General features: G+C 38.1%; 1 protein-coding gene across 4 annotated transcripts in view; it reads left to right on the top strand.

The window, feature by feature from the left end:
- The window catches only part of lmo3 (LIM domain only 3), a 56,390-nt gene that overhangs the window by 12,364 nt on the left and 16,555 nt on the right, over positions 1-27,471 (top strand). The window lies entirely within an intron of this gene.

Here is a 27,471-nt window from a genome sequence, read left to right as displayed (position 1 = left end):
TTCTCATCTCAACATATCCGCAGGTACAGAGTCATCATAGACAATAAATCCGTGAGGTAGCATTAAAAATACATTTAAAAACAGATGCATTTGTTTAAAGCAAAGCATTTATTTACTTACCAGGCTACAGGTGAAGCAGCTCTTTGTGCCTTTTAACGTCTCATAATTAGTCCTCATTTATGTCCAAGAGACTCAATAATAATCTTTTACATTCAATCCTTTAATCTTTCATATTTAAAAGCATTTTTGTGATGCTGCGCATTCATGTACTTTGTGATATGCAAACCCGCGTTGTCCTCCCGTTTATAGGCGCATATTACTAATGCTCTCTTTAAATAACATAAAACACATTGCGCCATTGACTTTAGACTTTAGACCAGGTTTTTGTTGGTCAATGGCGTAGTCTATTTTAGTTGCCTCAAAATAGCAACGCGCCAACAATGCGCCTGAACACACCTCGTTTTTCAGACCAGAACGCCAATGGGCGCAAAGGGGGCACAAATGCATTTGCTATTTAAACAACGCAGCGCTAAACGTGAAAATTAGGGTGGAAACTAGCGAAAGACACTTGCGCCGCGCATTGCGGTGCATTGCGCCGGGTGTAAGATAGAGCCCTATATCTTAAATAGTCTATTAAAATAAAAACAAGATTCTGTCTATCAAGGCTTCATTTGTTGTTATCTTCTGGGCATTTTCACTTTAACTAACACTTACTTGCCCATATTTTAAAACTGTGGCAAGCATTTAGTAAACTTTTTCCCCAACATTGACAAGTTAACTCATCAATTAAGAGAAAATGCTTTCCTGCCAATAACGAGTTTTTCTGGCAATCCGTATTTCCGCTATTATTCACCAAGTGGCGCTCTTACCCAACTTATAAAACCTAGAAACAATACCTTAGGACAAACAGTAAGAACTTAGTTTATGTTTTGAGGATCGCTCTGCATCTGATCTCTAACAAAAGTCCTTCAAAAAATGTAATTATCTTAGCTTTTTGCTCAAAATTTGGTATTTTTGAAGAAACCTACCCATATGTCAGGATATATATAATAAAGAACAAATGAAGATAGGATGAAAATTTTTTGTTTGAAAGCAGAGGGTCTGTTCTTCCATTTGATATATTGTATGTTTAAATATTTACCTCATTCCCCGCCAGTCTTTCTTTGAAAAGTTGCCCGCAAGAATTTTTTGTGATTTTCACAAAAGTGTCACAAAATGCATTCCAGGAAAAAAAATAAAAAAAAATATATATAAATATACAAATATATCAAATGAATGATCAAACAAAACGGGAAAAAACTTTTCATCCTATCCATATTTTTTCTCTGCTTATAAACTTCACATTTGAAGCTGAAAAAATTTCATTTTTGTGAAGGTATTTTGTTAGAGATCAGATTCAGAACGATTATCAAAACATACATGGAGTTTAAAATAAGTTAATAATGTTTTTGCTTAGGTTTTTTTTTTAAATTGTGTAAGCCTTCTATTGGGTAATCGTGGTATAACAGATTAACATTAAAATTAATCAGAAACACTTTTTTTAATGCAAATGTTTTCTCTTGTTTGACGAGATAATTCGTCAATGGTGGGGAATGAGTTAAAGAAGAAAATTTTCTGGAAGGCATTCAACTTTTGTGGTAACACTTTACAATATGGTTCATTAGTTAACATTAGTTAACTACATTAATTAACATGAACTGATAATGAACTGCACTTATACAGCATTTATTCATCTTTGTTAATGTTAATTTCAACAATTACTAATACTTTTATTAAAATTTTGTTAATGTTAGTTAATGCACTGTGAACTAACATGAACAAGCAAATAAAGCTTTATTTCTATTAACTAACATTACCAAAGATTAATAAATACTGTAACAAATAGTGTTGCACGATGCATCGATACTTCAAAAGTACCGCGATTCTCGGAAATAAATAACGCCACGGTTCCTAAATGTATTAGTATCGATACTTTTAAGAATGAACGCATCCCAGATATGTAAGTGACACATTTCATGTTGGTGCGTGCAACGCACGTTTCCATTGCCTCCCTGTGGACGTCTGTGTTTTTTCTCCTCACACACGCAGCCAAAACTGCAGCTGTCATGTGACAAACACAACAGCGAGATGGCTGCATGTGCGAGCACTAAGTGATACTGCCCGCTGCAGCTTCTGAAAACTTCTGAAATGCAACAAGATGCGTTCTCTTGCTTTCAAGCTTTGTTTGTTCTCGCGCTTTGGTCTGCAACGCGAGCTTCCGCTGATCGCGCGTGCGTCATAAAGAAATGATCCATGTGCACGGTGCGCGAGCGACAGGCAGCGGAGCTCGTATATGCTTCTGATATACTGTTGCCATTTTCTTTCAGTTTGTTTCACTAAACCGTTTCTCCGCTATTTTAATGAATACTCGACATGCACTCAATTATTTTTTTAAACTCCTCAAAAAGAATGGAGTAATAAGTAAAGGGCTAATTCAACATCTCTAAAAACGCAACTTTCATAAATAACGTTAATAATTTGCAAGCTGCTAAAATAAAGCATACAAAACATCAGCTAAAATGATCTATAGGCTATATGATTATAATCAGAGCATGTGTATGTTTGTCAGTGATTTATTTATATTAGGTTATCATATTAAAGCATTTAAAGATCACAGACCTACGCAAAGGAGGTGTATTTCATTTGTGAAAAGCATTGTAAGAAATTATGGACTCAAATATAAAGTTAACCACAGATAAATCAGACACTGAAGTAAAGATTTGAGAGTGTTTCTCCCTTTTCATGAAAAGTATCGAAAAGTATCGGAACCGCGATTCTTGGCTTGGTATCGGCACCGAAACAATATTTTTGGTATCGTGACAACACTAGTAACAAATGTATTGCTCATGGTTTGTTCATGTTAGTTAATACATTAACTCATGTTAACTAATGAACCTTATTGTAAATTGTTACCACTTTTGTAAAAGACATAAAAAATGCTGCTACTGGCAACTTTTTTTTTAAACACTGGCGAGGAAAAGTTCAATTTTAGCAAATTTCGATATTCCGAAAACAATATAAACTTAAAAACATACACTTTGAAATAAAATGACTCATTCAATGAAATAAATGTTTGGTCATAACCCCTACTGGACAAATTAGGCACAACTTTTGCAAACTGGTTTGAGATGAGTTTGCAATGTTGGGCATAATCTACTCTAGGACCTTTATTGCTTGTGTAGGATTTGTATACATATTGTTTAAAACTTTGAATTTGGTTCAACCTTTGGCTGCCAGTGAAGACAGCTGACATTTCTGTCTGTATAAAAACAATTCCAACATGGACATGAATCACGACTTGACAGAAGAACAATCGCAAGTAAACGTTTAACGTTACGTCCAACTACAGTTTGATTTCCACACAATACTGCAGATGGTTTGAATTTTAAACATTAGGATTCTTAATGAGCCCATGTTAGGTTTGTTGGCAGCTCTATATTATACTGACGAACTTCAGGGTCCTGGGGGAAACAGCTGCAAGGTCGGCTTTTGAAAACACGCTGTACCCTACATCAAGTTGTTTTCTTTTGGGTGCACCTGTGCTTTAATTGTTTTTCATCCGCTTTGTTTTAAATAATGACTTTTCTTAAAGGTAATAAAACAGCGAAGACAAATATTGTCACTTACTATTATATCCTTGTGGTGTAAAACATTTTTAGTGTCGTTTTTAAATCTTATTGTGCTTGATGGCTGTACAATGCTGCCAGACAGTGTAAACTCCAAACAAAGCTATTTGTTTAAAACAACAAGATAGACCCACGTGACCGTTACAGACTTTGTTCAGTACTTTTAAAGAGTTTGGTACCCACCAGCATCTTTGGGACAAACTGATTGTGCAGCCCTATGGTTTTTAAAGAGGAAATATTGATGACTTAAAGGAGGTAAATCCGTTCGGAGAGGTGCTCCAATAGGAGTGGCCCTTACTGCTAAAGGACCACGGGCACTTGAGGTGCGAATTCAGAGGATGTAACGTCTCTTAGCTTCGGATCGAGCTTCATCTCAACGGCACTCGTTACAGCAGTGCACTCAGCGTGCACAAAAGGTCTCTCCCGGTGAACCTGCAGCTTCGGACACTTTAGCTCCTTTCCCTCTCCGTCTTATTAGACGACCTCTCAGCATCTTCTGTTCTTTAGTCTTAAGCTTAGGTCTTTGATGGCATGTAGTGTATGTAGTGTGGTGATGACCACTTTTCATCGCAAGCCAGGTTGTTTTCGTCAACATAAAGTTTGTTTTTTTCAAAGCTAACATTCATTTTTGGATTTTCTGAGCTATATTGCGATCCATCATCATAGCATAGTACATTAAAGTTTATTATATTCTTAAAACCTCTTAAAAGTTAACACAGTCTCACCCCATGCCGTCAATATTTGACGACACTTGACCATTCGTCAATATGTGACGTGGAGGGTATACCTTTCGCGTCATTTTTTGACGAACTGGGGACTTCAATACTATTACGTCCGTTGCATTCTCTTCTCCTATTTTCTTACCATTTTCGCGTCGGTTTAGGGTTAGATTACGCAAAATTAAACAGTGTACGCGAAATTAAACAGTGTACGTAAACAGTTGTCACCTGGCGTTGGGGTTAGAAACAGTTGTCACCTGGCGTTGGGGTTAGAGTTAGGTTTGGGTAGGGATGTCATTATGTAAATCTAACCCTAAACCGACGTGAAAATGGTAAGAAAATAGGAGAAGAGAATGCAACGGACGTAATAGTATTGAAGTCCCCAGTTCGTCAAAAAATGACGCGAAAGATATACCCTCCGCGTCACATATTGACGAATGGTCAAGTGTCGTCAAATATTGACGACATGGGGTGAGACTGGGTTGTAAAAGTAGTATGTAGTCGGATGATAGTTGTGTTACAAACATGCCAAATGTAAGTATTTATTGATATCTTTTTAACCTCTCGCTCTGCTTGGCACATTTGCAATATCTTATAATTGCAATGTTCAATTTGTAAATTATCTTTTCAAGTTTGAAACTTCTGGAGATTAAAATTTTATTTATTTATTTATTTATAGCCAAACTATCCCTTTAAGATGACAAAAACACAGTGCCAGTTGCTTGCGATTGTATACATGACATTTAAATTAGGGCTGCGCAGTATTGGCGAAAAATGCGGTAACTTGTTAGATCACGCGATATGCGAATGAAGTTTGTAAAATTAAAGTAAATATTTATCTGAACTCTTAAAATTATATAACTAACATACATGTTTCACAAGTCATGTTTGAATCACCATGATTTTATGCACATTATAAAATTTCGCATCAAAAAGGAGTGATGGAAATGCCAAATTTTGAAAAAAAAACTTAATTTGCAAAAAAGTTTTTTACGCTCGCTTGACGTGATTTTTGACTTACATTCTTTGTAAAAACTTAAAATTATATAACTAACATACATGCTTCACAAGCCACGTTTGAATCAATATGATTTTATGCACATTTTAAATTATCGCATCAAAAGTTTGTAATGGAAACGCCAAATTTTGAATAAAAATTCCTTAATTCGCAAGAAAGGTTTTTACGCTCGCTTGAGGTGATGTTTGACTTACATTTTTTATAAAAACTTCGACTTATAGAATTAACAAACATGTTTCACAAGCCATGTTTGAATCACCATTATTTTATGCACATTTTAAATTATCGCGCCAAATTTCGAATAATAATCCCTTAATTCGCAAAAAAGTTTTTTACGCTCGCTTGAGGTGATTTTTTACTTACATTCTTTCTAAAAACTTAAAATTATATAACTAACATATATGTTTGACAAGCCATGTTTGAATCACTATGATTTTATGCACTTTTTTAATTATCGCACCAAAAACAAGTGATGGAAACGGCAAATTTCTAATAAATTTCCTTAATTCGCAAAAAAGTTTTTTACGCTCGCTTGAAGTGATTTTTGACTTACATTCTTTCTAAAAACTTAAAATTATATAACTAACATATATGTTTCACAAGCCATGTTTGAATCACCATGATTTTATGCACATTTTGAAGTATCGCATCAGAAACAAGTGTTTGACACGCCAAATTTCTAATAAAAATTGCTTAATTAGCAAAAAAGTTTTTTACGCTCGCTTGAGGTGATTTTTGACTTACATTCTTTCTAAAAACTTAAAATTATATAACTAACATACATGTTTCACAAGCCATGTTTGAAGAATCACCATGATTTTATGCACATTTTGAATTATCACATAAAAAATGAGTTATGAAAACGCCACATTTCGAATATAAATCCCTTAATTCGCTAAAAAGTTTTTACACTCCCTTGAGGTGCTTTCTGAACTTACAGTCTTTTTGGGAAAAGAAAACATAATTTTCGTTGTCTCACCAGTCTCTCTGCTATCTGCATCGAGCTAAACTCTAACTATGCGTAACTTTTTGAAGTATTAAAATCATGAATTTATTGCAATGTGTATTGCGCCATGCACATTTGCGATAATGCGATAATTCTCTGGTAATTTTTTTTTTTTGCTGCCTGGATTTAAATAGGCTATAAAATTCTGTGCTGTGTTTTTGCATAAAGTTGTTTAATAATTACTGTCTACCGTTAACCTAAACTACTATAATGTCACCAAAGAAAGTTTTTTAGTTGTGCCCATGCCGTGTCTTTCTGTGCTTGCCTCTTGGTCCCGTTATTTGTTCCCTGCACCGTGCTGTATGATTCCCGCCCCTGGAGGACACGCAGCGAGCTTCTAAACAGCAGCGGCCGCTTCACCACCACAAGGTGAACTATTTCCCGCTGTGTGTTATTATTAATAACTGTCAGCCAGAGGGGGTCACCCCCGACCACTCCTTAAAAAGAACTCGGGGCAAGGCAACTAGGCCGCAGCTGGGCGCCTTGTAAAACAATACCCCCTCCCCCCTTTCCGCTTCCCTAGAGGAAGAGTGCTTAAGGCAGGAATAATGCATGGGAGCGGTTGGGGAGTACGGCACGGCCATGTTTCCAGCCGTGAAAAATTAAGATGTCACCACCTGGCAGTGTTAAGCATACCTTTTGCCAGAGCTCGATGCTATCTGTTAGAGCAAGACAGGCCAAAGGCAGTACGTTTCCACTGAACGTCTCCTCCTGTAGCCATGAATCCCCAATCTCCTGCCTATTAAAAAATGTAAAAGAATATTTAATGCAAAAATTAATCTTAGGCATAGGTATCAGGAAAAGAGCTGCTTTTTGTGTTTCACAACCTTCAAACAACATTAGGGTAACATAACAAAATAAATTTTTAGGTGAACTGATTATGTAACAAATTGTTTTTCTTGTGGCAACCACCAAGAAGATTTCTTCTCGCTTTGTCTTTGCACATGTGCAATTTTTCTCAAAGCTGAGCTTAAGTTTATACTCCAAATACACAAATGGGACATGCATACATTTTTTAATGCATCTTTAATAAAATATTTGAATGAAGTTGGAAGTTTGGCCACTACTGTATGTGTTGCTGACGGACAAAGAGCACATTAGCACAAAACTGTAAAATTAACCAGTTGTCATTTTGGATCTGCACAAAGTTTTGTCTTTATATAGTTTTTTTAAGCAGTGGACGCTGTCATCGTCCACATAGCTGCATCGCTGCAGTCAGAGTAATTCCAAATAAGTGTTCCTCCAATCTCCCGCCACCACCTCTAATCCAACAAGTTTCCATTAAAACGAATGTTATAACTGAAACAGGGTACCGGAGATGTGTGTGGGAGGGAAGTGACAGCAATTTATTTGTGCTCACCTCTTTTCCCGTGTACTCTCACTTTGAATGCATTACAAATCCTGCTTTAATTTTCTCCACTGTACCACGTAGACATCTAGCGACATCACTCCAATCTCTCCAAATGAAATTGGTTTTGGAGAGGTCAGAGTTCAGTGCATCAGTCTGTGTTATGATTTCCATCTAATCTGGAAGAGGACTATAAATACCTACCTTTCCCAGGCACGGGTACGTACTTGTGCCTGCGTTTGGAAACCTTGTAATAAGTCGAGAAGTGGGGATAGAGATGATTTCAAGTTGTATGTTTTGTGGATTTACAGCCGGCAAAATGTTGGATGGCTTAAACTGTGCCAAAGGCACCTCCGTGAGTCCATCACCAAAAGTTTGATTCGGTTTACACAACTTTGCATAGTCAAGTGAAATGTTCACCACGTGTTCCAATCATCTCGTTTTATTGCTTTGTACATCTAATGTGATTTTATTTTAATGCGTCTTGCTTCAGTGGAGTTTTTTATTGTTGTTGTATTACTGTATATCTCAGCTTGCACCTGCCAGACGAATGTGTTTATTTTGTCCCGAGAGTGAAATTGGCCGGACAATTGCAAGCAGGACCGACAATCATAATGCATTAAAGAAATTGCCTCGAAATATTACGTCTTTGCAGAAAGCTATTATTTTGTATTCATCACATCATATGGTAGCAGGTGATACAGTGCAGAAGCGCTACAACTAAAATTGTGGGCTGTGGAACAACATCACGCTAGCGGAGGAACATGCAGTCTTACAACACGACTACCCGCTGAGCGTGATATTATCTGTTATTGTTGTAACACTGGAGGTTTTTCTGCAGCACACTATACCTACACTTTCAGATGTATTGATTTCTGCTATTATGGGATTTTCTTGTTGTGCATATGTGTACACTACCCTAAGCCTTACTTTTTTTTTATCAACCTAGCAGATCACATTACCTGCTGTATCCAACAACATCTTTGGTAATCTTAATCAATCCTCTTGTACCCATTACGTTAAGTATCTTATTTTAGGTTGAGACCCTAAAAGTGGCTAAATTAGGCTTGAATCACCTTATGGGCCTCATTTTGATGAGATGACCTAAAAATAGTCGTCATGATACATTTCATGTCGAAATGCTTCCACATGCATCACAAGCATATGGGTGCTTCATTCCCCCAATCCCAAACTCCCCTTGCTCATGTCGTTATATTAATTGTCAGAAACTGCCGCCACCACTTAATGGCGAAATTAAATCCTGCACCTGCTGACTGGACCACATGGAGCCGTCCTCCTTGTTAAAAAAACCTAACTTAGTTTTCTCCAGCAGACATTTATGCGGATTTCTTCCTTTCCGGCAAACCATTTGATATCCTTGCTCCTCGGAGATTAACCTTTTATGCCCTTAATAAATGGTCTATATTGACATCAAAGGAGCGGTGAAGCTGGCGCAAGGCCTTCTGGGAAGAGGTCCGGGGGCTTCCCAAAAGAACCCAAGCCCTGGCTCTCTGCGCAAGAAGACTTAATCTGGGATGAGCGCAAAGGGAACTTACAGCTCCTCTTTGTCTTTTTAATTAAACCCGAGCACATTTAGGAGGTTGTTTGACCTCTTCAAGCCCCCTCTTTGTGAGGATTTCCATAGATCATTTCCATGCATATATTACCACATTTTAGTTCCTCTTTGCCTCTGGTGTGTCCATGATCTGCTTGGATTTACAGATTAAGCTGGAGGTGTGTCTGAAGACTTTTAGCCACATAATATAAAGGAAAAAGATGGAAGATTGAGTATATAATTTTAGGGAGACCTCACTGAGCATTAACCAAGGAATTGGAGAGATAGTTATGCATTTAATTGGCGTGTTTTTCTTTTTAATTTAAATTTGATTTTTAAAAAAGCCTCGCTTCGGCTCAGCTGGCACAGCTGTGGTTGGCGGGGGGTGCCATTGCGTCTTTGGCTGGCATCTCCTCTATGCCGGCATGCAAGAGCGTGATAACCAACCTTGTCGCTTGACATGTTGAGATATTGCAAGCCCTTCTGCTTCCCCCAGAGCTTTGGCAGACACAGAGATCAGCTTTTGTTTCCGGGTTTTGAGCTTGGAATCCATCCGCCATCTTGGCTCACAACACAGCCATTTGAAAACCTTGTGGCTCATGCCGGTGCAATCCCTCCAAAACCAACTTCTCTTTTACCTGTGATAACGCAACGGAGCCAATCCAGCAAACAAACAGAAACAGATTCCCAGGCATGAGTGAGGCTGAAAAATCCCAATCTATAGCATTGCCTCACATGGCCTGGTACCTTTTAAACTATTCATGGTGAATTGTGCATGGTTGCAAAGACGGCGATGTTATCGTAGAATCAGATGCAACTACAAAAAAAACTTCTTTGGAATAGCATAATAGGTGGTGTATTACCAAATCCCACAAAACCTAAAACCCCCCAAGTCCCAAATTGAATGTTTTGTTCTGTTTTCTGTTGGCATGCGAGGGCAAGTGGTGCAGTCAGTAAAATTGGAAGCCCCCTTGACTGAGGTCCAAAATGCGTGACATTTTTTTTCAGATTGTATTGGTTAATGTGTTATTACCACCCCATTCTGCCCTTTCTGAACAATCTTATTATTTAGTGCACTTGGGTTGGTCTCTCTGTCACGTCCCTCACATGCAACTTTAACGACCAAACAGAACAAACCCTCAAACCCTGAACCTTCTCTTGAAATGCTAGCTAGCTTTAGGGCTCTGCGTTATTATGTATGGCTAACCCAGGTACAGAACTCCTAATGAAGCCCACTCAGGAATTCTTCATGCATCAATCCATCTCGCCATCTTCACCTGCGTATGACTGGCAGCTCATCAACGTAACAGAGTCGGTTACGCTCGGTGGCAATTAGACCATAGTACGTGAGGACGGGCCTGGCCTCAGACCCTCAGTCACACCCATCTTTGTAATGAGACTTTCATGGAGATGAAGGATAAAGGGGTGGATACAGGAAAATGGGGAGGGGGTAGAGGAACATCCAGATGGGGATTGGTCCATGTCAGCCCCACTTTCAGGGGCTTGATCTGGATTGGGGGTGCAGTGCGCTGAGCCCCCCTGCATGCAACCCCTGAGCGACTTCTCAATTAGTGTGCTGCCTAGCGGAACTGTGAAAAGTCGCTGGATGCTTCTCACCTCAGTTCCTCGACGCCGGGCACACAGCATCTGCCAAAATATCTCATATGATCACATGGTCAGGCTTATTTTGCTGTGGATGTTACATCAATACACAAGCTTCTATCGAGAGCAGCAGACCAAAGAGTTGCCTTGCCTCACATTGCAATTTTTACGGTGTTGCTAAATTCAAATGCATTGCCCCATGAGCGTCACAGGCGAGACGCTTCTGAATGGTTGGGTAACAAATTATTTCATTATCAAGACTATAATTGCTGTAGCTCCTCTTATTTAAGGTGAATGAAATGGTAATTTTGACTCTGTGTCAACGACGTGGGTGAGAGCAGTCAGACCCAGTTGCAACTGTGGTTGTGTAAAATGAGATGTAAATGCAGCCGTTTTAACGCCTTGATTTATTCATGAGAGAACCAAAAGAAAGGAAGGAATGTAAATGAGGCACTCGGGTTTGCCCTTGAACCGGACACATCCACAAACAACTCCATCTCACCCCAAAAATTAACAACTTTATTAAATCATTTGACAAAAACTAATGAAATTGTGGCGGGATCTTGATGTGCAACTGTATCTCAAAATTTAGTGGCCTAGACAAGCTGTCCACCTCACTTGACTTGAAAACTCCGATTACCCAAAAATCTCTGCCTCTCTCTCTCTCTCTCTCTCTCTCTCTCTCTCTCTCTCTCTCTCTCTCTCTCTCTCTCTCTCTCTCTTTAGCAAGAATCAGAAGTAAAACCAGATATTTGTAAGTAGCATGCATCGTATATGCATTTAAGACTTGCTGTGCAACTATTACAGCGCACCACCACATACAATGCCAAAAATCTGCCTCTTTATTAAACATATCTGAACATGCAGAATTACAGGTATGGGATTACTCCAGCAGCACGTTTGCGTACACCAAAGGAGAAAAGACACACGAGCATTGCCAACCCTGCTGCTGTCAAGTTGATTGTGCTGAATCTACGGCACTTTCCCACATACATTTAATCTCTCTGAAATGCTAAAGAGGCAATCAAAGAAAGTCTGCATTTGGTGTGAGTGTCTGTGCACATCAGCCCTGCTGATTTCTCATTCTAGCTTCTCTGCATTAGCCCTGTGTGTCTGGACCAATCGCACACAGCCGCTTTTATGGCAACTCTTCCCCGAGAGCGTGCCAGGCTCGACCTAGCACAACACGCTAAATGTTTTGCATGCTTAGCTACAGTATACCACAGTCCAGTGTCTTGAACGCCAAGCAGGAGAAACCAATGCAGGACCAAATTAAGTCATGAGTGCACAAGTGTATTTATAGCAATAGCAAAAAATTATACATTTTTTAGGCCAAAAATTATCAGGATATTAAAGAGTTCCTATTGTCCTGTTTATGTTTTTACATTTCCTTTGGTGTGTAAGTGTGTATTAGTACATGTTAACCATATGCAAAAGGTACAAACCCCAAATCAAACGAAGACGCGAGTTATCGTCTCCAACGTAAATCTCTTTTCTTGGACAACAAAAAACACACAAACTGTAGGCAACAGTTTACTTCCTGGGTTTGTTGACGTAGACAAGACCGACATTATTATAATTCCTCACAGCCTGTAAGTTAACGCCTCTTAGCATTGCATTGTGAGCGTCACATTTCCTGCTAACATCAGAGGTATTCAGGTTCATCACAAAGTACAGATTAGCTGGCCAATCAGGGACACAGAGCTGTTCAAATCCGTGCGTTTCAGAAAGAGAGTGAAATCTGGAGCTACAAAAATGTACGGTATGCGGGAAAATTTTTTTTTTAACCATAAACAACCCAAACACATTGTATTTTTCCAAATACACAAAATAACGTTGCTTTTCAGGAATGAAATAGGTGCTCTTTAAGTAAAGATAATAATTTGTCATTTCCTACCGAAAATATATCAAAAATGTATTTATCATTAGTTATACGTGTTGCTAAGGACTTCATTTGAACAACTTTAAAGGCGATTTTCTTAATATTTTGATTTTTTTGCACCCATCAGATTCCAGATTTTCAAACAGTTACTTGGCCAAATTTTGTCCTATGCTAACAAACCATAAATCAATGGAAAGCTTATTTATTCAGCTTTCAGATGATGTATAAATCTCAATTTCAAAAAAATTACTCTTATAATGGTCCCATAGGCCACGTACAACCGTATTCCACCAGGTAGTGACAACAACCGCATTTACAGAAACTTGTGCGTAGTGTGTACAGAACTGAACTGAACAACTAGTTGTTAATTAAGTATTTAATGGACATGACAGGTCTCTCTTCTAAAAAAAATAAATGCCTACAAGAGGATATTTTCTTCTGTAGGCTATGCATGGTGCAGAATATCACAGGCATGAGCGTTTTCTTACTAATGTTGCCAGATCTTGCATGAAAAGCAGCAAACAAGTAAAATTCAATGATTAACCGAAATAAACCCAAATGCTTTACCCTTAAATTATAAAATATTAGGAAATGAGCAAAGTCATAAACGGTGCCACAACGGTATGTAAGCACAAAAAAGATGTGGACCTGGCAACCCGGCAAAACAGGGCTGAGAGAAGCAGCCTCACAAATGCGTACACCCCCAAGACGGAGGTTTATTGCAAAACATAAAGCTGTAATATTATTTTGGTCAAAGCTGTGAATGATAACCATGTTAGACGGCAGAAAGTTGTTATGGTTACCTCTGTGTCAATCATCGCATTTTCGGAAGTGAGTTGTTCTATACAGACATAAGGGATTCACTCCCGCATTTAAATGCGGTTGTCACTCCTGAAAGTTTGCAGTGTGTACGCGGCCATATAGGTTGTTATAAGTTAGTTATTAGCCATATAAGTTAGTCTTTCAGCTAAATCAAAGCCTAATCTGTCTTAGATAACATTCGGTTTTTAAAACATAAAAAGCACATAATTGACATATGCAAGATATAGCCCCATTTACTGTTCTGTCAATATCCCCCAAAGTCTCCCAAACCGGCCCCTTTTATTGTAGAGCTCTGCTTGCAGTAAAATAGTTAACCATCTTTCCTCCAGTCAAAGTCACTGCGGCATTTGCCATCCTTAGACTCTACCAGTTCCACATATTTGATTTTGATCAGACCCATGGCCTTTGTAAGCTCTCATTAAAAAACCAGTATGCTCTTGGTCTGTTCATTAGAGAGCTCTCCATTGTCAGGCTCGGATAGCAAGATCATTCGCACTGATTCCAGCCGATTCGCTACTCCCCAAATCTGCATTAAAAAAGAGAAGCACGCTGCGGGAAGTGCGCTGTAGGTGATGCTGTCCGTAACGCATTACTCCGAAACCCAGATGTCCCCGGAACAAAGCAGAAGAGGGTCTGATACCGAGAAGAGTGCGTATAATTAATTTGATTTTCTAAAGAGGGATGTGGGTGGAGAGAGAGGGACGTCGGTTAATGTATTGATCACGAGTTCATTTGGTTTTATCGTCATTCTACTAATTACTTTACTCTGAATAATATTCAAGGTGCTTTTCATTGTAACTGCCAGTGGGAATTCCTGGAAAAAACACATCCAATCTATTCTATCAGTGATTAAAACATTTCAATCATTGGGTCCACAAAACGCCCCTCAAGCTCAGTATGGGGCGCCATTCAGGGCTCAGTCTAATTAAAATCCTACATTAAATATTTCTTAATTATCTTTTTCATGAAAAGAAGGGAACAGGAAATTAATCAAGTTGGTTTTGAAGACCCTTTCCCAGATGGGATCCACAAATCTAGTGGGGCTGTTATTGCTTTTACACTTTTGCGACAGAATCCCAGCAATAACACTCTGTAAATAATGAGTTTTGTCTTGTAATAAGTTTACAACTTGACTACACTTTTAAAAGCAAAGTTTTTTTAAAGCGGTCCATACATATGTCCATCATCTTTCAGACAAACACTTTATTTTAGTAAATGTCATTGCTTTTCCAAGCTTGTAATGGAAAAAACAGGGATCATCCATCCTTCAAAGGGGTAATCAACGGAGCCCCTAAGGGGACACGGAGAAAAAAAAGTTTAGTTTCGTGTGCGCACGTGAAACTATCGCGTGCGCACGTGAAATAATCTTGTTTAGTTTCATGTGCGCGCGCGATAGTTTCACGTGAGCACGCGAAACTAAACGAGATAATTTCACATGCGCGCGCGATAGTTTCAAATGATCTTGTTTAGTTTCGCGTGCGCACGTGAAACTTTAGCACGCACGTGAAACTGTTGCATGCGCACATGAAAGCGAAAGTTTCAAGTGCACACGCAAAAGTTTCAAGTGCACACACGAAAGTTTCAGGTGCGCATGCGATAATTTCATGTGCGCACGTGAAACTAAACTTAAAAAAAAAAAATCTGCACATTAAGGTTTCGCGTGAGCACATGAAAGTTTCACGTGAGCACGCAAAAGTTTTACGTGAGCACATGAAACTAAACTTTAGATTTTTTTACTCCAATGTCACCTTAGGGGCTCGGTAGTAATCCACACAGCTCCAAATGCAATTGTCTAAACAAAATATCCATATTTTAAACTTAATAAAGTTTATACAGTTTGAATATTTTTAATACAAAATCGCATTGAAGACCTTTATAACCATCTTGGAGGTGTGTGGATTACTTTAAAGTCAAAAGTTGTTCCCTGATCCTCGTTTTCTACCATGCCAAAGCTTGGAAGAGCAAGGACATCTACTTAAATAACTCTAAATGTGTTCGTCTAAAAGATGATGGACATATGTATCTTGGATTTCTTAGGGGTGAGAAAACCATGAGGTAATTTTGATATTTGGCTGGAGTATCGCTTTAACCCAGAAAATTGTTGTATTTGACCCAACAATGCGTTAAAACAATGTGCATGTAATATGCATTGATATTCTTATAAGCAAAAATGTCCAAAATGTAAATATTTATGTTAATATTTCTTTAAAAGTATTGCAAGTAACTACTTTTTTTCCCACGTAGCTATAGTTTAGACCCCTATCAAACTAATGTGGCCCAAGATTTTACCTGTCTCCAACAGGAAGCCTTGTTAATATGAACAAAACCATCTGTTCCTGAATTAAGTCTAACGTACTCAGAAAATAAATTAATAGATAAAGCGCTTGAACAAAGAAACCCCCCCTCCCCTTCCGCCTCTATATTGTGTTAAATGAAATGGCGTGGAGATGTTAAAAGCACTGAAGGCGTCCTGTAATTGCCATGTTGTGCTTGGAAAAAAGCTTTGCCACCATTAACCTCTCTTCAATACAATTCACTTCACATATCTGGCAATTACGTGGCCAATAACGCTCCATTCTTGCAAATATGCGTGTTCTTGACTTCCTGTAATTAAATTGGGCTTTTCACATGTTATCTGAAATCGTAGAGCGGTCAAAATGGGCACTTGTAATAAACATCGATCAGATTCAAGGATGAGGTGCAAACGCTTAATCTGTTGTTTTTCTTCAGTGCTAAATGGCATTGAAGGGAGGTCAGGGATGCGACTGAAGGGTCATGGGTAGGACGGCATTGTTTTCGCTCTCTCGCTCTCCTGTGGTCGGTGGAATAGAAGTCATTTGGCAAATTAAAGGACGGACATCAAAAGCTTGCATTCGACAGCTCTTTAGACTCCTTAAAAGCAAAGGGCGCCTGTTCTTCGACAAGACAGAATCTTTCAAGTAGATGATGAATAGGAGCTTATTTTGCTCCCCTTACAAAAAGACATTCGGTGCTAGGTGATGCTACGAAACATTTCCATCGCTCACCAGAGGTCACGTACAGCATTTATATGAAGTCAGACCTTTCGAATAATGTGCCATCTTGATGGCTTTCTCAGTAACGCTATAAGCAAGTTGCAGTCACCATCCCCGCCATTTTGTTTCCATCCGAGAACCTAAAGCTCACAATGCAGGCATTCTCATTTCTGCTAAACGGTTCTGAGATCATTCGCCTGGACACATTATGTTTTTGGATGGTCCCCTCCAGTTGAGATTAGCTTAATTAGCTGTGAAGAGCAATGACTCGTGGGACCACGCATGTTTGGTGCAGATAATTGCAGGGCTAGCGTGGCACACCCTGGTGCCCAGCTTGCGACTGCAGGTGGGTTGGCACAGAGAAGAGCCTATCAGAGTGCACATCTGGGCCCTGCGGGGGTTGAAAACTTTCATTACACCCCTCTTCGAAATACCCTCAGATTCCCCGCTCACCACTGCCAGGTTTTCTTGCTAAAAAGCCCTCCAAAGCTTTTGGATGGCAGTGTGTGGCGAGGGCATAATTATTTTTGTTTCGCTGTGGTTTTCAGTTGAAAGAGCTACCGCACCTTTCATCTCGGCTGTTTATCGAACATGCAGATGCGTGAAAATATTTGACCGCCATTGTTTTTTAAAGTCGCCTCTCATAATAGCAGTTTTTCGAGTCAGTACTGTGGTCTCAAAGTGATGTTTACAGTAATTACCCTGCTGGGACAGATAGATGTCAGACACTTGTACTCCCCACAAAGGCTTTGGCATTGGCATGCATTGTAAAATCGCCCCTCACCGAAACCTCAGCAGAGATGTCAACGATACTCACAAGTTTTAAACACGCACACGTGGTCTTTTTGGCTAATTATGGCGGGGCTCTGCTTCAGCCTAAGCAAGCTGACAGGTCAGCGGAGAGTTGCTGTATCTGGCCTGCAGTGGAAAGCTGAGAGGCCCATAATTCATCATTAGGATATCAGAGTCCAGGTGCAGATTAGAACTGATTGAGCCAGCAGCCAGGCAAGGCAGGGCACTCAAGGAGGAAAATCTTATCCCACAGACAATTCCCAGGTCACGCCCGCCGTAATTGAAATAATTTTGCCCCAAGAGTTGGTTAATCTTCGAAAATCACACGTGGAGGCGCTAGATTGAAGAAAGGACACGACTGATCGCATCTGCCAACCCCATCAACCCTCTGTTTATTAATAGCCCCTCCCCTTTCTAGTTTTATATAGGAATCGGTGACTTATTTTCTTTTAAATCTGATACCATGTGCTATTTGGGTCAATGTTATGTATAGCGATACTGGCAACTCTATATAATGGGAAGTTTTGGGGTATTAAGTGGGTATTTGGGTCAGTGACAAAACGGTTTAGTAAGATGAGAAATTCAAAAATCTTTAAAAAACTTGTTTTAAAAGCACGCATCAGGTTTATTTCAATGCACATAGTGTATTTATGTTAATTCTATGCAATAAAAAATGACATTCGCACCATTTTTATGAAAGTTAAGACTGAATGGACCTTAAATCTCAAATGGTGTAACCGCCAATTGCGCAATAGTATGAGAAATATTAAATATTTTATCCACCTTGATGGTATGTAAGCGTAATCATGAAAAAAAATTAAATATCATTTTATTAGTTAGTTCTAAATGTAAACTTTAATGCGTTTTTGTAATATTTGTCCTTACATGCTGAAAACAGCACTTTTTTCTAAGTAATCTTTGACAAATTATGTAAAAAATTATATATTATATATATATATATATATATATATATATATATATATATATATATATATATATATATATATATATATATATATATATATATATATATATAATTCCACATTTTTTATGAATATATTTATATTTCCATTTAAAAAAATATTAGTTACGCCAATTGACACAGACCGGTTACACCACATTGACATTTTTGCAATTATCCCCCAAATATTCTTTCAAAATGAAATAAAACCAGAAATTTTAGACTTGGTCCTCAAAAAAGAGAATGTATGCAAGTAATCTGCAGTTTATTTTGAAATGTTAACTCTTTTACATTTAATTGAACCATACAGACACAAAATAATTAATGTCATGTCATTGGCCCATTTAACATTAAAAAGTTGTTATAAATGTTAAATATAATCTAAGATGTAGATTATCAGGTCATTCTTCTGCTTTATTTTTTTTTTTTTTCAAAACAAAAAGTTTGAGTTTTCTATAACAGTGGTTTTTAAACTTTTTTGGTGTGTGGCCCCCCTTGTTTACGATGCATCACTTCGTGCCACCTCTGGCACCATCTTGCAGCCCTCGGTTTGAGAACCACTGGTCGGCTAGTATACTCCTAACTATTGACCAAAAAATCACTTTTAGATATGATTAGATTAAATTTAGTCTCAGTCTCAGATCGGACCGTTGACCAAACTTCTGATGCATACAGAAAACTTATCTGGAAACATTTCAGCAGATTCGAAGACATTCTCTGATTGGTTGACTTACACAGGATTTACTGGAGAAATGTGTGTCGCCATCTTTAACGGTCCACGTAGAAACAACACAAAGGCGTCTGATCGTAGAAGAAATCGGTGATGGTATACTTCATCAAATTTGAATTTGCGAGATATTTTAACGTGTTTTATATTGTTGTTATAAACTATAGAAGTTTTTAAATGATGGTTGAACACCGGCCTGTTATTGTGGCAACATCTCCACGTCCTTAAACAAAGCAAAACGTGATTGGTTGCTTTATGTGTCAGTCATATGGCCTCTTGGGCGGTCCTTGGTCATTCAAAGCGGCCATGGTTCCCAGACCTTCAGTATGAAGATACACTAGATTATATTTAACTTAATTGTCTTGCGCAGAGTATAAGTACTGGGCCATTGTGATAAATGTTAGTAGATTTATGTATTTAAATAAATAAAAAAACGAGTCATTTTTGCAATTGACTGTTTTATAGACGGTTTCAGAAGTAACAACATAAACAAGCGGCTTTCGTGGTCCACACGTAACTTCCGGTAAACTCTGCTAAGAATAAATTACAACAAAGTACTTTAAACATAGTTTATTTATATAACAATCAAAATAAACAACACGTAGATTACCTAGGAAACCAAAACATTTGTTATTTTTGACGAGGAATGAGTTCAACTAGTCAGACCATTAAAAAATCTGAAACTGGAAGTAAAGTTCGGACCCAACGTGTATCGCATCACAGCATGTGCGTCTGATGAAACTGTCTACACATAAAATCATCATATGTAATGTTAGGAACATTCTGTTAAAATATAACTTTAATATCTTTAATTTGAGTAAGGCAACGTTGATTCTATTAAAGGTGGGGTCCATGATCTCCGAAAGCCAATGTTGACATTTAAAATCACCTAAACAAACGCACCTCTACCCCAATCAAATGTGAAACTTCTTTTGATAGACCCGCCCCACACATACACAACCCAGGCAACGATGTTGGTTAGTAGACACGCCCCTTACTGCTGATTGGCTACAAATGTGTTGTGGTACTCGGCCTGACTTCAAATACTTTTCCAAAGCATTTCTCAAAAATCGTGCACCCCGCCTTTAATCTCAGTTACAAAATTATAAAACTCACTCTTTAAAATGTTTCTTCCAAATAAGTTTCAAACGTACGATCAATATATTTATACTTTTACCCTCTCAATGCAAGATTCATATTAAAAGTATCAATATTTATTTGTCTCCTCAGCTCACCCCCCCCCCCTTCTTCCACGCTAAACATTGACATTAAAAGTTTGCGACGATGCTATAGCTGCAGACACAGCGCTGCATGTTAGCAGAGAGAGAGCCTGCTGCTCAAGACGCAACAAATCATTTGTCTGTTATTAACCCTGAGCCTGTAATTATGCAGATTGCCATAGATTTTCCCTGGGTGCCGAGAAGTGAGATCCAGGGGTTGCTCACAGCATGGCAGGCGGCCGGGAGAACGGCCGCGCATTACTGAACTTGCCACATTCATCACTGTGACTGATGGCACAGGCAGCCGGTCCCCGGGTCCCGGTGGTTAATGTAGTGGGTAATTAACTGTCATTTGCCTGGTAATAGGCCGATGATCAATGGTTTGTGAGGAAACAAATTCTAATTCGGCAGCTGATGAATGCACGCTGCGGCCAGAGCGATTGAAGTCGCGGGGGTGGCAGGGAGACAGAAGAGGAGAGAGATGGTGTCAGAATTTTTTAATGCCTCTGGAGGTAACGGTGTTATCATTATTTTTTCGGTGTAAAAGGAAAAAGTGGTTAATTCATTGCCCTTTGAGTTTGGAGAGTATCTAAACAATTGAAGAGAAAGAATAAAGGCCTGACGTTTCAAATTAACATGATGCTTTCTTTTGTTTAAAATCGTATACTTTTAAGTTTAAAACTCTATACAGTAGCTTGCGAGTAAACAACGATGCTTTGGCCCTGCAAACTTTGTCAAACTAATAAATTTGTGAATTCAAACAATACTAGATTTCTTGCAATCTTACAGTAATGTGTGAGATTATTTTTGACATTTTCTCTGTCCAACACGGGGTTCAGAACCGAGAACGTGCTTTTTTTTTGATAACACTTTACAGTAAGGTTGTATTTGTTAACATAAACTAACAAAGGGCAAAATAATTTTATAGCATTCATTAATCTTTGTTAAAGGGGACATTAAAGAAGACTTTCTTAATATGTCAAATAAATCTTTGGTGTCCCCAGAGTACGTATGTGAAGTTTAAGCTCAAAATACCATATAGATAATTTTTATTTATTATTAGATGTTAAAATTGCCACTTTTTAGGTGTGTGCAAAAATGTGCAGTTCTGGGGTGTGTCTTTTAAAAAACAAATGAGCTGATCTCTGTGCTAAATGGCAGTGCCGTGGTTGGAAAGTGCAGATTAAAGGGCGGTATTATCCCCTTCTGACATCACAAGAGGAGCCAAATATCAATGACCTATTTTTTCACGTGCTTGCAGAGAATGGTTTACCAAAACTAAGTTACTGGGTTGATCTTTTTTAAATTTTTTAGTTTGATACAAGCACTTTGGACCCAATTACAGCATTTAAACATGAAAAAAGTCAGATTTTCATAATATGTCCCCTTTAATGTAAGTTAATGCCAATGCAGTCACTTTTGATTTAAAAATGTATTAGTAAATGCTGAATGTAACTTGAAATTAACTCGAACTAAAATTAATAAGCTAATGCATTAACTAATGTTAACAAATACAACCTTGTTGTAAAGTTTTACCGCATTGACCGATTGAATGAATCTCACTGGATACTGTACGTAAATTCTCACTACTATTTTTTAACTCGCGCGTTTCCCGTGACAACGCTCAATTCGTGCCATTTGCGCGAACTAGACGCGCAAATGAGGCGGAATCGCGTCTTCACATTGATTAACATTGAAATCACTCGCGCTTGACGCCTCTACCGCAGCTGGTGTGAATGCAACATTCACTACTTAAACAGCACCACTTGTACAAAATGGACATGGTTAAACTTTTGTTAGATTCAATTTAATTTGTTAAACGGTTTAAAACAATATCAATTGACAAAAACTTCAAAAATTTTCTTCCTTAGACGTACCACAAATAATAAGAATGTGTGCGATGGGTGTTTGTTTTTAATTTTGAGTTATGGGTTTCAAGTTTGGATCATAACGTCTTTGTTTCTTTCACTGTAAAGAAATATGAAGCATGAAGTTAAAACAACTTGGTTTTGCAAGTCAATTCAACCTACTATTTAAAGTTTTGACCTGTAATAAGTTGACATAACTTATAATCAGGGTTTCCACGGATAATGGAGTTTCTGGAATATCATGGAATTCTTTTTCAGACATGGAATATCAGGGATGTTTGTGTGTTGCTTTAACTGATGTAAACTGATTACAATTTAAAGAGCTGTTTATTGGCACTGTTTATTCATTTTACGCATTTTAGCTAAATTTTTATAAATTCACGGTGTACACTACATTATCCAGGCTCACAGTGAAAAAAGGGATTCATTCAATTTACTCAATATGTTTAAGGTAAGTGGTTGCAATAAATTTATTTAAGCTACATTTAAACAAAAATAAATAAAAAACTTTTGTTTAAATGTAGCTTAAATAAATTTATTGCAACAACTTACCTTAAAAAAAAAAACTAGTAAATTGAATTATTTTTCTCAGTGCACGGCATCCTGGACAAAGGTCATGGACATTTTTAGTCAGGGAAAAGTCAGGCAATTTGACATTTGACTTTGAGTGGGAACCCTGTTATAAAAACAAGTTAAAATTGTTTAACTTCCTTTGATAAGTTAAAGTAACACAAAAAATATATGTTGATTTGACAAATATGCTGGGCTTTTTTAAAGTGTTGGTTTATAGGAATTATTCGCATGTTAGAATCCCAGAGGGGTTTTGTTTGATAGGGAGTCATTTCCAAGGATTTCGTAGCTCGATGACAATATGGAGGTGACATGGCTAATGCATTTTCCATCAGGGAACTGTCTAATGATTACAGCAAAGCCGCACGCTTCGGCCTCGCCTAGCGACCACTAGGATAAAGCCTTGTGGAATAATTTAATTGGTGTCTGTTTTCCTCTCATCAAATAGGTGCCAGTCAACTGTGAAAAGCTGTTGTGCACCTCCAGCACCTTTTGTGTCCGATCAGGTGCTGTGATTTGGCATTCTCTTTTAACTCGCGAACTCGAGCTGCGAGGAATTTTAATTTCACAGCCTGTTAAAATATACATGCTATTTTGTCAGCCTTTATGTCGAAGGGAGTGCGATTTCCTCTGTAATATTTTACTAATATCGCACGGCCACTGACCACGGACTGGAGCAATAAACTCGTCTGAACGGAGAAAAGCGTACTACGTGGTTCACTAAAGGCCCTACGTGGGAATGCCGGTTTGTCTGTAGTCATCTTCCTATTGAGTTTTTGCCTTGCTAGTCACATAATACTGTAGTACACAATATCTTATAGCTTTAATCTCAATGACCTGATGGCTGACTTAGTACAGCAAACAAACAAAGTTGTTGAAAGCATTTAAGTTTGCTCAGTTAGTAAAGATATCCTGAGTTATCAGTCTAATAGCCCACTAGCAGAAACTGGCACAAAAGCAAATAATATGAATTGTGATGGTCAGACGGCCTCGTCCTGGCTGAGTTTCTCAGTCAGAATGTGGTCCATTTAGTCTAGGTCTGGCTACGTGAGACTATTCTCTCCCAAGCTCCGTTTAGAGAACATGTACCTCCGAATTCATTACAAGCCTAGCACGCTTAATTTGCCGCCTCCCTTGAGAGCCATTAGCGTCTGCAGCATCAAACTGGCAGACCGGTGAAAGACAAGTGGCAGGTAGAGCTTCATCCATCTTGCTGCCCCTCCCTGTTTCCTGGTGGGCTGGGAAAAAGACCTAGGGAAGAGCTTTGTGCGAGAAGCACTGGATGTTTATGGCCCAGCTCCCTTATTTCAGCAGCAGCAGGTGCCTTTGTTGTTTGCCGAAGCGAAATCATTCAAATGAACACAATTTTGAGATTATAGATGCATAATTAACACGTTACATATGTTGCCATTAGACTAGCATAGTGTGTTTACATGCACACGACATACACGGTGAATATGCTTAATAAACTGATAATGTGTGGGGTCATGGAAACCACGTCATTTTCACGTATTGGTTACTCAACTGCTTTTTCCTATTTTCAAACATATTGTCGCTTCGGTTTAGGGTTAGATTTGGTGTTTGAGTTAGGATGTCACCTTAAGTATTGGTTTATACTATGTGTTCTGGTTTATTTTTATATATTTTCAGATTTTTAAACCATTGTCGCCTGGCGTTAGGGTTAGATTTGGGTTTGGGTAGGGATGTCATTTTAATTAATCGAAGCGTTAATGGTAAGAAAATATGACAAAACAGTTGAGAAACCAATCAGTGATAATGAAACGGAATAGAAAGTTTGTGTTACGGCCACGGAAAAATGTGGAGATACGTGACAATGACATCGATAAATGAGCAAAATATTCCGTGACTGTACCACGGAAATTCATGAGATCAGGTTGTGTAAACACGTAAAATAAAAACATGCTGTTTTAATGTTTGTTCCTATAGGAACACGCCAACTTTTAGGGACTTTAGCTTATTCACCGTATCCTCCAGAGTTAGATAACTCCATACATACCTTTTTCATCTCCGTGCATGCCGTAACTCTGTGTGATGCACCCACCGCCAGCCCAGCCCAGCACAAAGACTGAAGGTAAATGGCTCCAGCTAGCATACTGCTCCCAATAAGTGACAAAATAACACAGACATTTTCCCATTTATATGTTGTGATTTGTATAGTCACAGCGTGTACAAATAACAAGGTCATATGAGACAGACATCTTTTAACCGTATACATACTGGGAACTATATTCTCAAAAGGCGAATCTCTGCTACTTGGGCACCCGCGAAGGCTCGCGGTGAGGAGCAGAGAGTTTGCGCAAGTGTTGCGCTAATCACTTCGCCCAAGTAGCAGTGCTTCGCATTCTGAGAATATAGCCGTTATTTTGTCACTTATTGGGAGTATTATGCTAGCTGGAGCCATTTACTTCCAGTCTTTGTGCTAAGCTAGGCTAGCAGTGGGTGCGTCAGACAGAGTTACAGCACACACAGAGATGAAAAGGGTATGTATGGACTTATCTAATTCTGGGGGATATGGTGAATAAGCGTCATTTCACTTTATTTATTATGACTCAACTTGTATACTTAAATGTTCTGATTTCTTTGTATAAATTAAATATTTGGCTTGATGGCTACATCTGGTGGAAATTTTGTGTGTCAATAGCCCAGTTAGAAATTCCCTTACTGATAAAAAGGCTGATGTGTCAAATACTTATTTTCCCTGCTGTAGATGGTATTGTCTTCTCGCGTATCCCGCTGCGATAAAATACCAATATCTTACCAAAACTCAATATACTGTCTAGCCCCAGTAGAGCTATTATTACAAATTTAATAAAAATCTAATAAATGCTTTGTTTTTTAATAATAAAATGTGTTACTACAAATAACAAGTAAAAATGTGGACAGACCAGCCTGCAAAAAAATCCTTGTTAGCCGAGAGAGAGTCTAAGAGGCGCCTGTGGGACGAGCCTATTATTCTGCAGGACATTAGAGCGAGCACATTCATTAGGGATTCATGACTGTTACTCCACTGCGACCCAGTAAAGGGGGTAAGGGGAAAAGAGAAATATCTGATAACGAAATCATATAACAAAATAACCTATTAGGCGGACTTCTTCAGGCACTTTTAGCCGTCGTTGTTAAAATGATAAAACTGCATGCCACTCTCCGACTCTGTAAGAGATCGCAATCTGATAAATGATCTCGGGGCCTGGGATATGCAGGGTTGTTTATTAACCTTCAAAAACTATGTTTCCCACAGGCAAATAAAAAAATGAGAGAAGCAGATAGATTTTGCCCTCATGAATACCTACAAAATTAAGGGCTACTGTCAACACACCTTGAAACAATGAAGGATTTTTCCTATAGCGTTCTAGGTAACTCGATGATACTGTAGAAAACTGAATACAGTACGTTTCACAAATCGTTTGCCGAATTAATTAAAGAAATTATGCCTTTTCCTTTGAGCCGACTAAATATAGACACGTGTGTGTTATCTTGTCTCGGAGAAAGTGCGTAGCCAGAAGGCCTCTGCACAGATGAAATGATGAAGAGGATTTTTTAACTTCCATCTTTCAGCTGATCTAAAAGGACTGTTATAAGTTTAGACATTTCTAAGTTTGTACCATTCAATTTTATCAGTTAATGTCTGTGCAAAGTCACTTTATTTTGGTTTCTAAACACATTATAAATGTTAGACATGTATTGCTGAAACACATTACAAAACCCTGTTTATAATTTTGGCTAAGCCATGTTATAATTACTCTATAAATACATCTACTTATGGATAAAATTCCTGTGGGTGGAGTTTGCGTAGATTGCATTGCTTCAGGGGCGTTAACTTGTTAAAAAAACGTACTTTATAAAATAACTTTGACATTGAGTGCATTAACATGGACAGAATAAGTGAATAAATATAAATATGCTTATTATCAATCTGCAAAGCCAGAAAAGCCACATGAATTTCACATGTGGTCACATATGAAACGTGGCATTGGAAAAATTTTGTGTGAAACCTCGAACTGTAAAAAAAACTTTGCTGCCTTAAAATTTTATGTTAAATCAACTCAGATTTACAAGTCATGTCAACAGAGATGAGTTGTCAGAACTTATAAAATATAGTTGAGAAAGGTCAATTTAATTTGATAAGTTATAACAACTCACCTGTAGTTATAACAACTCATCTCTAGTCAAGATAAATAATAGTAAGTTGAAATGACTGGTAAATCCGAGTTGATTCAACAAAAAATTTTAAGGCAGCAAAGTATGTTTTACAGTGCAAGGGATCACTTGTAAAACATGTATTAACTCTTTCCCAGCCATTGACGAGTTATCTCGTCAACTAAGATAAAACATTTGCATAAAAAAAAACGAGTTTTTATGGTTATCTGTAATACCGCTATTATCCACTAAATGGCTTACCCAATTTATAAAAACTAAAGCAAAAAATTATTTATTCATTTTACACTGTGTATGTTTTGATAATTGTTCTGAATCTGACCTCGAACAAAATTCCTTCACAAAAATTATTTCAGCTTTTTGCTAAACAAATTAAGAAAAATACCCATATTTAAGAGTTTATAAGCAGAGAAAAATTATTGATAGCATGAAATGTTTTTACCCGTTTTGTTTGTTTGTTTGTTTGTTTGAAAGCAGAGGCTCCGTTCTTTCATTCGATATATTTGTATGTTTATATATTTAAATA

Source organism: Misgurnus anguillicaudatus, chromosome 1 (assembly GCF_027580225.2).
Source record: "Misgurnus anguillicaudatus chromosome 1, ASM2758022v2, whole genome shotgun sequence".
NCBI classification, from domain to species: Eukaryota; Metazoa; Chordata; class Actinopteri; order Cypriniformes; family Cobitidae; genus Misgurnus; species Misgurnus anguillicaudatus.
This window is presented reverse-complemented; position numbering and strand designations above follow the sequence as displayed.